Source organism: Pseudorca crassidens, chromosome 5 (assembly GCF_039906515.1).
Source record: "Pseudorca crassidens isolate mPseCra1 chromosome 5, mPseCra1.hap1, whole genome shotgun sequence".
In the NCBI taxonomy this organism is placed as follows: Eukaryota; Metazoa; Chordata; class Mammalia; order Artiodactyla; family Delphinidae; genus Pseudorca; species Pseudorca crassidens.
In genome coordinates, this window is record NC_090300.1 from 141,964,880 (window position 1) to 141,980,832 (window position 15,953).

Sequence of the window (15,953 nt, forward strand, 5' to 3'; positions counted from 1 at the left end):
TTTCCCCGCCTCACTGCTTGATTGGAAGATCTCATTCCATCCTATCCTGAGTTCAGATTAAGATGCACATTATCAGCTCCCTTGGTTCTCAGGCAACTACCGATCATGTTAAAGGGATAGCCGGGTGGGCCGTCGGCAAGGTGGTTAGAGTGCAGGGACTGAGTCCCACAGCAGAAGGGAGTAAGGTCAAAGACATCTACAATCTGCTCCTAGTTACTGACTTGGGAAGAAGCTGATGATGTATCATCAGGTAAGAAAAGAGCACAGCAAAATAGTGTATACTAAAAACAGTGATCCGGTTTGAGTTACAAACATAAATAAACTCATATATTTACTGTACATGCTACTTCGTTCCCTCTTTTCTTTCTCCTTTCTCCCTTCCTTCCTGCTTGCTGCTTTCCTGACTTTTTTTTTAAGCTTATTTGAATCTTTACAGTTTTCTACATTGAATGTAACTTACTGGTACAATGAATAAGGGAGAAATGCCCAGGTAAAATAAATTGACTGTATTTTATTATCTTTAGTCAAGCTGTCTGAGCACAGGTTTCATTACTCTCAAAATTTGTTTAGTTTTCGGAATTAGCTATAAACATTCCTGGCTTTGTAGAAATGTTCAAACAATGGGAGAGTTAAAATTGTCCAGTTACTTTAAAGGTGAGTGTTATCTCAGGGAAAGAGAAGTTTGGTTTCCAGAAGTCTGGCCACACCCAACATACAATTTCTCTATACTTCCATCGGTAGAAGTTTCACCAGGGTAGTGCCAAAAAGTGCCACCTCTATGGAAACCACACAAAAAATTGTTATACAGGTTATACGGTTATACAGGTACAAATGTGAAGAGCTTTCCTGATCCACATATAAGCTTATATACATTTTGAAACTCATTTGTACTCACAAGATTCAGTATTGACTTTGCCGTAAAACTTTGTTGATTAAAAGTGCTTCAGGAAGGGGATGGTCTGGTTTAAGTGAATTACCTGGATTACCTCTTCCACCCAGGAATAAAGAGAATTTCAACTGATGGTTCCTAGGATTTCAAATTCAGTTGTTAAACATCTTTCTAGCCCATGAGCTCACTTCCCTGTGTTGGTGACTGTGCAAGGCTGGGCACAGTTCAGTCTTTGATGATGTGGGTTCCCACAGTGTATCTGGGGCATCATCCTACCCATAAACTTATTTCACCTTCAGAGGCCTATAATGAAGCTGTGAGTAGCATCTCCCTCCTGAACATATTCACTTGGCATTTAAAAAAAGTGTAAAATCATTAAATTGCTCATTTTAATTTTCCATACCCTCTTAGAAGCAAGGTATGGGAAAAATAGCTCACTAATCTATTGAGTTTATTTCCCTGAATTATCCCTACTCTATAGCTGGGAAACCTGACAGAGAAAGAAGTTCAATAACTCATCTAACAGAGCTTGGTGTCTGTCAAAGCTCATTCTATAAACCGCATGCCTCAACGTTAACGCCAATCTCTCAGGCTTCTTGAAAGGAAGTGTGTTATGGTTAACAGCGCTTAGACCAGCACAGACATGTCAGAAACCAATGACCTGGAAATGACTGAGCTTCGACTTTTATATGGCTGAGAGAAGTGAGAGTGTTACTCACCTTGTCTCATCTGAAACCCACACTCATCCCTTTTCCTCGTCATTCACATACTGTGTTTGAGGGACATCCAAAACAGACGTACAAGTTACTAAGGGAGGAAGAAGATCTTTCCCTCTTATGTCTCCCCTCTGGCCTCTGTATACAAAATTTGGGTGTTTTATTTCTTGTTTGGGTGGTCTTTACTGAACTTTTGGAGATGGCTACAATCTGACTACATGGACTGACACAAGCTGTATTCATCTTCCGAGGAGAGCTATTTTTAAATAGTTTTAACAGTTTCTAATCTGTCTATTGGAATCAGAAAACTTTAGGCATCATAGAAATGTTATTCAAATACCACATATTGAATTGCTCTTCCATGAAACTCTTAGGGAGAAACACAGAGGGGGTGCAGTGATGTCTAAGTCTAGCCCTCGTTGGCAAGGAGGTTCGAGCCTGGCAGAGCAGTAGAGCATGCAGGTACGCAGCAGCCCATGAAGTGGCTGCAGGACAAGGCCCACAGAACAGTGCTCACAGAACAGTGGCCATGGAACGGTACCCATAGAATGGTACCCACGGTGAGAGGAGAAGGCTCAAGCATGAGAGCACAACTTTGAATTTCGGTGGTATCTTCCAATATACTCTAATTGACATCTTAAATTTAGTGACCTGGACACTGCACTTAAGACGTTGCCTCGTTTATCATTTTGATTTCTCAGATGCCAGCACAGAAATTTCCATCCTTTCCTTTTAAAGCATTTTTAGGGTGTCAGAACCTCTGGCTCCAGCAAGCCCACCTTGCATAGATCTCAGGCCCATTTTCTCTCTCTGCTTATTAGAAACCACTGCTCATTCCCCCTCCCACTGCCTGAGATTCCTTCTCTTGTGCTCAGGGCTTCAAGGCCCTCGTTGGCAGTTTTGCTTTCTTTGCCAACTGAACGGGATTTCTCTTGTCTTTTCTCATGTAATTGAACATTTATGAAATTTGGGGATGCTCTAAGTGCACAGAGTGATCTGTTTTGTGGTTAGAATCCGAGGCACACATGATTCAACCAGTTCCTCTATGTCTGGAACTGGGCATGGGAAGAAGCCAGGATGGAATGGAGGGTTTGTCACTTAAGTGACTGCCCTGCTCGCCGACCTCATGTTTCCAGGGTTTATTATTCTAGCAATACCAACAGCTCATCTGGAAACTTAACAGGGAAAGAAATAACTTGAGTCCAGATTCCTTACATGAGTAAAGGAATAAACTAGAACAATACTTGCATATTGCAAGAGCTTGAGCAGTCAAACGAGGATTACAATTTCTCCCAAGGACACCCAGGCTCCAATCTCAGTGCTAACAGCATTCTGACACTTCTTTTGCCACAAAAAGACACACTTTGGATTGGTTGGGGTAACAAAAACAAGGTTCGTATAGTTTAACAATTACTTTCTTTAAGAAAATATTATTAAATAAATAACAGAAATTAGAGGTTTATTTGAAAATGATTGGTGGATTTTAATGAAATTTTCCTCTCCCAGACTAGTTTTGTGTGTCACCACAATGTCATTTTTCTCTACGAGTTGCTCTAAAATCCAGGATCTACACACTTTAAGGGAGGGCTATTGTGGATGACTTTGGTATTGTTTTGAAGATCAGATGATTATTTATAACCAGGAATTTTCAGGGGATTTATTCTTTCTGATCTGAGAATGCCACATAATCGCCCTTATTACCCAGTGCCCAACATAACTTTTTGTTCTCCCCATGAAAGCCAAATCTCACAAAAGATTCAGCATTGCTAATTTAAAATAAACTCCACTTCTGCAAACAACAGGAACGGAGGATCAAGACTCTTATCTCCAGAGTGTAGACCAAATAAACTATTTCCCTGAAAAATAAAATTCACTGAAAGAAACATATTTTAGTTCACTATTTTTATTATTTTGAGGTCTTGTAAAAAAATATCTTTACTCATTTTGCAGTGGTGGATCTGACCCATGCCTCTCATTGTGCCAAAGGGGACCATGCCATTTAGGTTATTCCAGATGATGGTGGGTCCATTTTATATTTACTCTTTGGTGACAGCTCAGTGGGAGCCCTGGGTTAGTGGCAGGCACTGGTAGGATATATCCTAAAGCTCCATGTTTCCTGGGGGCTCCATTCATGCTGTTCAGAGCGAGACTAAATCCCCAGTGACTTCCATAAAGTCTTCAGTGAGTTTTACTCCACGGGCAGAGAAAAAGTAGGAGTCCGACATACATGAGTAGGGATGACTATGAGATGAATCTCAAGCAGCACTGGTTTTGCAAACAAGAAAGGAGCTAAAGGAGTTCTTTCTTCTCTCTGCTCTGCATCACAAAATAACACGGTCCCACCGCCTGCAGGATTAACAAATCTCCCATTCATAACCCTGCACATACTTGTCCCTGTGGTGGCTCAGGAACAACAAATCCCCAAAGACACATTTTGGAATGCTGCAGCCCAGTGTTTGCACGTGAAGGTGAGGATGAACCATCGAGCCACAACCCTAACCTCAGCTCTAACGGCAGCCCTCGCTCAGCCTCCTTCCCAGTCGTGTTATTTATTCACTGGAATGACCTCAACACTCCACACCTGGACAGCGGCCACGTGCAATCCCTCGTGCTCACGGAGCACACGACGTTGGAGCTTTCTTTGGGCTGGATCTACCTCAGCCTGGTCTCTCCGCTCACGAGATCTAATTCCAGTACTAATGAAGGCACTCAAATGGGACCATTTTTCTGTTGCTGGTTTACAACTCTGAGCATACTTAGGTCTTCTTCCCTTCCTATCAAGGTCTGGCTATCTCCTGATCCCAGTTTTTCCTCTCTTCCAAGTCTGCCTTGCCCAAGGCTGCCAGATTAAAATGGCAGAATAAAATCTGTGTATCCTCTCCTTTGCCCCCAACCAAAGCCATTACTTGAGATTGAAGACTCAAATTCCATACTGATGCCTGGACTCCATTTTCTCCATGGTGAGGTACACCAATACCCCTGCCTGACCTATCTTCATTGCCAATGCCCCCTCCATGCAGACTGATTTCTCATTTGAAAAGCACTCTCTTCCCCATTTCCCCATCAAAACCCTACTTCTTCCAAGATTCCTTTACCTTCCACCATATGCTTTGATGTTTCCTACTGACACTAGCCCTTTTTAACATCCCCCTTCTTTACTCAAAGCCTAGCACTTTCTTGTTTAATGCTATGCTTCTTTGTCCTGTGCATTATTGTTTCACTGATATTCTTATTTTCGTAAAGTCTAATGCCTCTGAAGGCTGAAATGAGGATGCTTTTACTTTTTCCTCCTTTGTCTTCTTTATATAGCAGTTACTCTTAAAGACTTGTTGACTGACTGGTTCAAGAAGCTATGCTGATACGGGGGGTAGCTATTAAAGGTCAATTTCTGGAAATGTGCTGATGGTCAAGAGATGTTTTAAACAAAAGTGAATGTTATATAACTATAATTATTCTTCACTTGGTTGCATGAAGGTTTGCCACGATAAGCCCGTTATTCAATTCTTGTAATGTGGCTTTTCTCCAGAGTACACCATTCTTATTTTCTGATAGCGTCTTTTATTTAAAGGATAATAGATGAGACTATTAATTTAAAATAAGAACTAAAAACCTTCTGGATGGATTATCTGGAATTCCAAAAGACTAAGCAGTTTATTTACATGAAGAGAGCAAGAGAGAAGCCCTTACTTGCCATACTTTTCCCCACTTAGTACGATTGTGCATGTTTTATCTGTTGGAACAAAAGCCTTTTGTTTTTGTCTTTTTCCCCTGGGCATTGAGACCAGGTTAGATCTGCACATGCAGTAGAAGATAAAGACAGGCATTCCATCTCCAGCTGTGACTTTGCATGGCTCTCAAGTGAGCAGACACTTGGAGGTCTTCACTACAGGAAGAAGCCTACTAGAGGGGCTGCATTTGAGAAGAACCTAAGCCAGTCGTTCCCAAAATTTCGTGTGCATCAATTCCTGGAGGAGATATGCAGATGGGTTGCTCCATCCCCAGAGTTTCTGATTTAGTGGGTCTGGGGTAGGCTTGAGAATTAGCCTTTTTAACCAGTTGCCCTTGTGATACCATTGCTACTGGTTCAGGGACACAGTTTGGGAACCATTGACCTAAGCTGACTTCTGTGAGCTCTGATGCTTCCTTCTGCTCACAGAGATCCGCCTGTGGCCAGCAAGGAGGCATGAGAGGGGCTGGCTTGGGGCTTAACACTCCTTAGCTGCTGATGAGACAGAGGGCCACCTAATTCAGTCTCCTCAATGAAGGAATCCCTTTTATGACAGCACATCTATAACAGATTCTCTATTTGCTTCTCTCTTTGTGTCCTCTCTCTGTATATGCCTCACTACAATGGGTCTGGTCACCCCGGGAGGGTGAATATATATTTAGGGTATTCACTGGTGAGTCTTCAGGATACAGCTGAAAAGGAAGGGGTCCATTCCTTCTTTGCTAGTATTGAAATTGGATTCCTTAAGAGTAGGAATTTTATCTTATTCACACCATATACTGCACAAAAGAAATATCTGCAAATCTGAAATGTACTCTGGCTGATATGTCATGGAGTCCTGACTCTGAAAGCAACTTGGGGCTTTTTACAAATAAGAAGGTTCAGGGTGCCATGAGAAACCTCCAAAGGGGTATTTCATGCCCTATCTATTGATGGAAGATAGCGAGGTATGGACAACATAAAGCAGCAGGGTAAGTGTTTTCCTTGAGTGATGAATCCTGTAGATGCAGCCTGGTCATGTGGTCCCTGCATTCCAGACCTGCTCTCACTGACCACACATTTTGTATATGGACTGAGGTGTCATTTTGGTGAAATATGACTCATTTCTCTCATAGAGAAATGATGGTTCCCTCATAAAATGATGACCTCAGTCCATCATAGCCTACTCACAGAGGTCCAGTCTGATTTGTTGGCTTAAACTGTAGGTCATCACTGCCCTCTTAGGACTTGGAAGCTCTTTGTGTTTGTAGAGACTTTAAAACACATGCACTTCAGCCCCATTTCTTAGCTCCTCCAACTTCTTTGTGCCTTCCAGTGATGGGGAATTCAGAGCTATGCAAATGAAGAGGACAGATCATATAAGCCCTGCCCAGCTCTGACTACAGAACATTCTTTCTTATATGAAACAGAAATGTGTCACTTTGTAACTTCTACCACTAGGTCCTAGTTGTATCCCTTAGAGTCCATCAGAACAATTCTAATCTATCCTTCATCTTCAAATATTAAGACACCTGAAAACAATGGTCTTTCCCTCCTGTCAAGAATTCTCTAGGGTAAATAACCTCAATTCCTTCATCTACCTCTTATACTACATGGTTTGGACTTACCTACTATCCTAATTGCTCCCTTCTGCATGAGACTGAGTTGAGTTATATCCCTTCTAGGTTGAAATGTCAGGATGTGGCAGTGAAATACACCCTCTCTTCAAAAACACTCTCTTCATTAAACAGAAGCTCCACTATGAGATGTTATTCACTTTGGAATGGCAAGATATTTCAAGTGTTCAAGGGGTCTCTAATCCAGTATAACTGCACCATGGAAGGATGAACACACATTAGTGGTAGGTGTTCACTGTTTCAGGCTGGCAACCTTGGGCCCTGCATGAATGGGCCAGGGCTTTGGCACCTAAGTTGGAGGAGTGGAATGACATAAGAGGCTGGAAGCATTATGGATCACCACTACATTTCTTCTGGCTCTTTCTCTCATAGCTTTCTCATATATCTCCTCCTGACATTTCTCTTTTCTAAATGTATATTTGGCATTAAGGCTGATCTCTCCCTTCTAATGAAAAGGTATAGATTTTAGTTTCCAAGGGTACCTGCTCTCCTCGAGGCAGTCAGGAGTTCTCAAAGACTACTTCCAAATTACATGGTCTATTTTCAAAAGAACACTTGACTACTGTTAGATTAATTTAACCTAAACTTAGAGCATGTGTCTAACTTATATGCTATTCAAAACAAAATGCAAACTGCTAGTCAACAGCAAGTACTAGATACTGGAAGACAGCATCTAATGCTTCAGCCTTCTTAGACACAATGTGGGTGTAATTGTCAGGATTGGAAACTTGCTCCCAAGCTTGGGTTGTGAAGTCAGCTCTTCTTTGTGTCTACTTTAATGGTTCAGCTACCAGAAGTCAAACAATATAGATTTGCATCTCTTTCGTAGGCATCACATATGCCTACTCCTAAAGTCAAAAGGTTCCCAACTAACTTATTTAAAAAAATACACCACTGGGGGCTTCCCTGGTGGCGCAGTGGTTGAGAGTCTGCCTGCCGACGCAGGGGACACGGGTTCGTGCCCCGGTCTGGAAAGATCCCACATGCCGCGGAGCGGCTGGGCCCGTGAGCCATGGCCACTGAGCCTGCGTGTCCGGAGCCTGTGCTCCACAACAGGAGAGGCCACAATAGTGAGAGGCCCGCGTACCGCAGAAAAAAAAAAAAAATACACCACTGGAGAATGATTCAAGAGCTCAACAAAATACTAGTCCAACTGGGGATCTTTTCACCATTGGGACAAATCATTTGCTTTGCCCCACTCTATTGCTGACCCACACTAACTGTATTTCTTTGACGCCAGACATTTATATTAAAGTAGTCAAATTTGCATGCTTAACATTGGGTATATATGCCAAAGACTCAAGTGTGTTCACCCTACCAGTTTGCCTTCCTCCTGGGCATAGAGCTAAGCTACAATCTCCAGCTACCCTTGCAGTTAGGTGTGGCCATAGAATATGGGCAAGATTGATATAATTACTTCCAGGCTTGTATCACTGAAAATCTCCTGCATGATCATCTACTCCCTCTTACCCTATCTGCCAACTGCATATCAACTCTAAGGAGATCATGGAAGCCAGATGTTAAGATGAATAAGTGTACATCAGCCTGGGTGCTGGTATGGCATCAGCCAAGTAGACTTATAGGGATGAAAAATAATCTTCTGTTTTGCTAAACTGCTGAAATGTAGGGATTTTCTGTTGCATCAGCTACCTAATTAATAGAGTTCACATAGCCTCATTGAGGACCAAACTTAATGACACATTATAACAAATAAATAATAGCATCTACTATTTATAAAGTGCCAACTTTGTGCTGGACATCGTGCTAAGAACCTCATTATCACATTAATCCTCATAACATCTCCGGAGTAGACATTATTATTATTTTCATTTTACAGATAGGCAAACCAAGAACTTGAAGTTGAGCAAGGTCACCCAATTAGTGTCGTGGATTGTATCATCATCCCCAGTTATTCACTTCTTTCTCTGTAGGAAGATTATATGTCTCCACCTATTGTTATGTGACTTGCAGTGCCCCACTCTGGGAGAAATATACATGTCATTGACCATTGGCATTGGTGTAACAAGTGACTTGTTTTGGGTCAACGGAATGTGAGTGGATAACTTATGTCATATCTTAGCAGGACTTTTAAAAGCCATTGCTTAATTTGGCATTCTTCTTTTCCCTCTGATACTGGAATGGAAAGTCCCAGGTCAGACTGGTCCTTCAGTCTGGATTCCAGTGTGAAGAAGACACTTAAGGGCAGTCACGCTGACCAGCAACGGCACGTAGCTTGAGGGAGAAATAAACCTTTGCTTTATAGGCAACTGAGAGGTTGTAATGGCTGTTACTGCACCAAACCTACTAAAAGCTGATGGATACATCTAGAACTTGATGCAAATGCAGTTAGTTAGACACCAGAGCCTGTGCTCTTCATCACCAAACAACACCTGCCAGGCACATTGTCACACTTGCACACGTTCCTGTCAGATGATATGATGAAAATTTAAAGCACCATTGAAAAAAAAAAAGTCTGTTCTCATTCTGGGTAGGAAAAAGGTGATGCCTGTGAGTTTGAAGAGAAAACTGCCACAGCACCGGGATTAAAACTTAACTCATAGCTTCGTCTCTCACAACGCATACAAAATGTTTAGATGTAGTGCCCCACGAAAAAATTGGTGGCAAGGATGTGGATCTTATAGATTCACTGGCTGGTTCATTTTTTAAAGTTTTCACACTGGTAATCACATCTCTGTGACTGGGAGTTTGGAGGTGAATAGTACCCCAAATTTATCCACTAAAAGAACCACCAGTACTATACGGTCCCTGGTCCTAAGCACAGCCATCAACAGGAAACATAAAATGGGAGACTGAAGGGGTTACTGGGATTAATCTGGCCTGAACTCATCTGTAAAGACATGAAATAAATAGCCATTTCATTAAAATTTGGGGTTAACTTCATACATTGTAAGTAGGAAAGTTGATTGATGGTCTCACTGCATCTGGACAAAATAGAGATTTGAGTATAGCCACTTGAACATTGTGCACTGAGCAAAATCAGCTTCTGAGGTTTTGTTGAAATAACTATTCAATTCAGTAATAAATAAATAATTGGGCCTCTACAGTTGATTAGCAGGTATTGTTAGATCAAGGCTATAGTTTAGGGAACACAGAATATTCTTTTTAAGATGACATTGTCCTTCTTTATTGAAAGGAAGTAAAGTTGTATTATTAATTAGTGCTAGTAAAATGTTATCAAGTATGGGTATATTATATACTTTGTCAGAGGAGAGTCAGAATATCATTCAGGCACTAACTTCAGTTATCATGATCTCTTCTTTCTACAGAATTCTGATTATTTCTAGGACTAATTATTTTAAATACATTTTAAAATGTATTTTATCCCAAATGACTTTTTTTTTTTTTTTTTTTTTTTTGCGGTACGCGGGCCTCTCACCGTCGTGGCCTCTCCCGTCGCGGAGCACAGGCTCCGGATGTGCAGGCTTAGCATCCGTGGCTCACGGGCCCAGCCGCTCCGCGGCATGAGGGATCTTCCCAGACCGGGGCACGAACCCGTGTCCCCTGCATCGGCAGGTGGACTCTCAACCACTGAGCCACCAGGGAAGCCCCCAAATGACTTTATTTTATTTTTATATCTCTTTAAATACTTGAAGTACAATTAAAGAAAAATACCTTAATTCAACAGAAGTGTCTTGATAATTTTTTAACTTTACCAATTCCTCTTTTATTGATACTACCAAATTTAATAATTTTATAAAAATCGAGATGGAACCATTCTCTTTTGGTACTTAAATGAAATTATTAAAAATAAAAGAAACAGTAAATGCCATCTTAGTAAGCCAAACCCAAATTTGTTGAATTTAAACATTTCAAGTCCACGAATTTTAAAGTGCTGATACAATGAACTAAAAAAACTACCTTGCTTTGAAAAGTATCATGACTTTAAACCTGGTAAAAATAAATAACTGCCTTTTCCCCTAGCCCCCTTCCTTCCCCTTATTCTGACTCTCTCTGGTCCATTTCCCTTATTAACCAACATAGTACTTACATAACATTTGATTAAGGAATAGTGAAAAAAAGAAAAGCTTTATCTTGCCTACCTGCTCATTTTGAAAAAGAGGGTTTGTCTTGTTTCCATGAAAATGCATTTTATCAACATTCAACCCTTGAAGAAAGTAATATTTTCTACCTGTGAATGGGGTTAAGCTTCCATAAGGCTGTATTTACTTTCTTTTAAAAATAATTGAAGTAATGTCAATTTACAATGTTGTGTTAGTTTCAGGTGTACAGCAAAGTGATTCAGTTATGTATATGTTTTATATATATGGATGTGAATATATGTCTATATGTATATTCTTTTACAGATTCTTTTCCATTATAGGTTATTACAAGATATTGAATATAGTCCCCTGTGCTATACAGTAGGCCCCTGTTGTGTATCTATTTTATATATGGTAGTGTGTATTTGCTAATCCCAAACTCCTAATTTATTCCTTCCTCCGCCCTTATATTTACTTATTTTTAATATCCAACACATTTTTTCTATTCCTTATTAAACAGCTATTTTCATGTTTTATTTTCTTTTTATCCTGTAAAGTAAGGATAGTTTGTGAGAAGATAGGGAGGAATATGAGAGTGAACTGAAGAATTTTTATATACTCAAAGGAAACAGCCTATACCAGTCCTGTGTATTAAATGAAGACCTGGGTCATACAAGTGCATATATTTACTGATGTTTAGGAAATACCAGGGTGAGGTATCAAAATTATATTTTAAAAAATTACAAAATGGCTCCAGGTATGCAGGAATAAAATTAAGTTGCTCTCCTTAACAAATCCTACTTGAAATGGGTAAACCAATTATTCTGGAGTATGCTATTCACTGTCATCAGGACATAATGACACTTTGCTCAGCAATTAGCCACCCAGGAAGAAAGCAAACCATAGTTTGGTAAATTAGCACTGAATACATGAACATGGAATCTACCAGAACTAAAGATAATTGATTGAGCAATTTCATTCTCGTCTTTTTTTTTTTAATTCATGAGAGAAATTGAACTTTAGAACTCACAAATACACTACTTTGTTTATCTAATAATCCATATTCTTGTCTGGATTTATCTTCATAAGTAATGTCTACTTTCCTTCTGCTGATAAGATCAGATGCAGCAAAGGCAGGGTAAACTGTCTTGTTTAAGTCCTAATAATACTCCATACATCACTTCTGTCTACTCTTATAAATTAAATGATAGACAAACGTGTCCATGTCCATCAGGAACCAAAAGGTAAATGTAGTGTAATATTTCACCCTTTGCCCAGATTTAGAATAGATTGCTTCTGCCTTCACTAGTGATCACAGGGGAAGAAAAAATACCGGAAGGTATAAACACACAGCTTTATCCAAGTCCTGAGTGCTCTGCATGCATCATCTTTAGAAAGGAATGAAATACCCAACAAGGAAAACCAGGATACATATCATTTACCTTCATAAACAACAAACCAGAACTAGCTCAAGACCACACATGCATAATGGCATCCTCAAAAGAGAATGGCAGCCAGGGGTACTGTAGAGTCTTTATCAGTATTTCCATCCCGTTGCCAAACCGTACCTCGGCTCTGTAATTCAAACTGTGCCTTCTAACACCTGGATGCCCCCTTTTAAAGCTTCCTCTTTCAAAATGTGACTTCCACCTTCCTCTACTATTTTTCCTCATCAGTATCAGTCCAGGGGAGGGGGTGTGTGAGGAGCTGGTACCAAAGAAGAGGAGGGCGCGGCACAGACCAGTCTTGCCTAAGGTGAAGACAGAATGGCGTGAGGAACTTACCTGTTTCCCCTGTAGGAATGTTGAAATGGAACTGGAATGATAGTAAATCGGCCCCTCTTGCACAGTTTCTTCCTTGTTTCTATCAGGAAAAGTAACTCCTCCTCTGTTTACTATGCCTGCGACCTTGGAAATGTAGTCGCTCTGTTCACATGCTGACTTGAAGTTAGTCACTGATCTCACAAACACACCCTTTTCCCTTTCCTGGAGCTCACCAGCTCTGCTAAGAAGTCTGTCAGGCCTGGACTAAGAGTAAACTATTTCTCCACCCTCCTGGGTCTCAGGACCCTTAGACAGGAGTTGATTGGCCGGTATCTCGCTGACCACAGTTCTCCCACAGCGCCTTTCTGCCTTCTAAGCCCGACAAAAAGTTAGAGAGGAGAGCGAGAGGGTGAGGAATGAATGAACGCTTTTGAAGCCAAAGGGGCTCGGTTGAAACTAGACAACTCTCATCAGGGACTGATCCGTGGCGTGCGTGCGTGCCTGCGTGTGTGTGTGTGTGTGTGTGTGTGTGTGTGTGTGTGTGTGTGTGTGTTCCTTTTCTCCCCGGAGGATGGGATTTTCCCCATTCTCAGTTCAGCTCGGATCGTTTGCGGTTTCAATGTTCTTGACTTTGAATAGCTATTGTGATGCACCGCCATGCGTGAAATGGGTGATTTGCAAGCTTCTCTGTCCCACGCAATTCCGTGCATAATCATATATCCAGATTCTGCACTGGCAAGGGAATCGTTCCTTTATAGAAAGCGATTGAATTCCCGCGACCAAAGGAACTTAATAGTGTTCGCTGGGGTAGCCATCCGGGGTGGGAATGCGGGCGCCTGTGCTCTGGCCTTGGTGCTGAATCCGAAACCCGCTGTCCAACAATCTCAGCAGTTCCTGGGCAACTTTGGGAGGTCTGATGGGGACTGGCCAGTCCTAGGCACCCCCTCGCCGGTCGCCGGCAGGAATCTGGGCAAAGCCTATGCTCTGGGACCCTCCGCAGGGGACGCAGCTCCCTTATTTCTTTGCTTGGATCTGGGAAAGTTTTGTACAACGTTTATTTGTAACTGGAGCTGCCTTCTCCCCTCCCACCTGGGTCGCCATGGAGACTTGAGCTCTTTCTCTTTTTCTCCAGGCAAAATGGGCGAAGCTTAGTTAGCTCAGCCCTGACTGTAGCAAAGCCCCTTCTTCTTTCTAAGCAGCTCCTGGGCATCCCTCTTCTCCGTTTTTCAGAAGAAAGGTAGGCAGGGAATGGTGCTAGCTGGAATGTGGCATTACACCCGGTTCTGTGGTGGCTCCTTGGATCATCAGACTTTGGGTAAAAGCAGGCAGGAGACACTGTAAATGTATAATAAATCTCCAACTCCTAAGTACTGGAGTCCCCCCTCCCCTCCCTTTTTTTGGGAGTGGAGGCGGGATTCTTTGGAAAATGCTGGTATTTTATTTCTCCACTAATCTCACCCCATTACTGTGGCTGTTTCTATCAAGATATGTTTCCTCCCTAAGAGTCTCTCCCTACTGAACCCGGTACAAGAGATATACCTGTGGATTAACCCAAGGTTTTACTGGGTTTGGGAAATACAAATGTTATTTCTGTTAAAAACTCATCCAAGCTTAATGTCTTGATGCAAATGAAAATATACCCAGGAGGAAGCAAGCCAGTGAATTCATCCAGCCCCCTAAATGCAGTAAACATCTCATTTCATCTGAAGGGTTTTTGTTGTTGTTGTTGTTTGTTTGTTTTTTTCTCTTCCAATTACAAAATAATTCAGTTTACTTCTAGGGAGAGCTTCCTATTCACTGTTGGTAGTCATCATATCACATCTCTGGCTATATTGATAGAGAACAGTTAGGAGTTATTGTTTCCCATTCTCTGCTTGTTTCTCCCCAGCCCTCACTTTTCCTTTTCCTCCTCATGTTTCTCTCTCCCTTTTTCTCTCTCTCTCTCTCCCTATCTCTCTTTCTCTCTCTCTCCCTCTCTCTCTTCCTTCCTCTCTCTCTTCTGCTCCTATACGCAAAGAAGAACAAGGATACAGCTTTCCACAAAGACAATGGGCTTTTCCCAACTGTAAATGACTACATAGAAAGCCACCCCTGCCAGTTAATCCGTGCATTTCATCTTTGCCAACGGATGTTGAAATGATGTCTGTAATAACTGACTGGGTCTCTCCGGGCCCTGGGCATGCAGACCCCCTCCTCTCCCCGCCCCCCTTGCGAGTTTTCAGTTGCTAATGAGAACCGTATGAAACAGATTTCCCTTCTGTTATGTAACCTGCTTCTCCCTCGCCTTTCCCTTGACTTGGGCATCCTGTTTCTCATCAGAGTGGAGATGCATGCAGCGGCGGAAACTGGGGAAGGGGAGTTGGGGACCCGAGGGCACAGAACCTCTTGCCCAGATTGATGCCAGCTTCTTGCCTTCGAGCAACTCAGCGCACCGCTTACCTTGCTGCGGACTTGGTGGCTTCATTCAATCATGATCTCCCCTCTTGGAACGGAGCAAGGTTTAATAATTCACTACACGATGGATGGCGAGGGGAGGAAATAAAAAAAGAAAAGGGAAGGAAAACTGGAATCAGATGGTCAAATTTTACATCAGCCCCGGGAGGCTTTAGGAGACTCCATTCTCGCGGTGCATCCAGGTCTGGGTCTATCTTCCCGGGTCCCGCGGATCCCACCCCTCCGCCCGCCCAACCTCTCCGGCCAGGTGCGGCCGTCTTCAAACTGGCTCCCTCTGGCCGAGAGTGGAGAGGAGGGCTGGGCGCGGAGGCCAACGGAGGGGCGGAGGGGTGTGCGTTCGGGCAGGGGCGGGGGAGGGAGAACGGGTGGAGGGAAGGGGGAAAAGGCTAGAGTGGCGGAAAAAAAAAATCCCCGGCTAGGAGAAAAGTGATGGACCACGCAGGGAGACGTCATGAAAGCCGCAGATTCAAAGAACGCTACTCAATTCCTGGCGACTGGCTGAGCCCGGCTGTCAGCGCACGAACAGACGCGGCTCCGGAGATAAAAGCGAGCGCAGCGCCGCGTGCTGGAGAAAAGCTGCCACGCAGCCTGTTCCGTAGAGGCCGTGGGCGGGGACCCGGAGGGATGGAGCTGGAGACCCGGAGGCGCCCACCCACCTCCCATTTTCAGCATCAGTGTCGCGTTGGATCGCCCAGCTTGGGCGGGGACACTACGACGCCCCCCCCGCCCCCAAATCCGAGCCAATGCGGAAACAACCGAGTCAAGCCCCACCCCTCCAATACAAGCC

General features: G+C 42.8%; 1 protein-coding gene across 1 annotated transcript in view; it reads right to left on the reverse strand.

Annotated features, from left to right (window-relative positions):
* Positions 1 to 15,691, reverse strand: part of KCNJ6 (potassium inwardly rectifying channel subfamily J member 6) — a 285,124-nt gene extending 269,433 nt beyond the window's left edge. The window contains exon 1 of the mRNA XM_067739491.1: positions 15,152 to 15,691. The gene's annotated coding sequence lies outside the window, so the exon portion shown is untranslated. The remainder of the gene's footprint in view (positions 1 to 15,151) is intronic.
* Between the last annotated feature and the right edge of the window lie 262 nt (positions 15,692 to 15,953).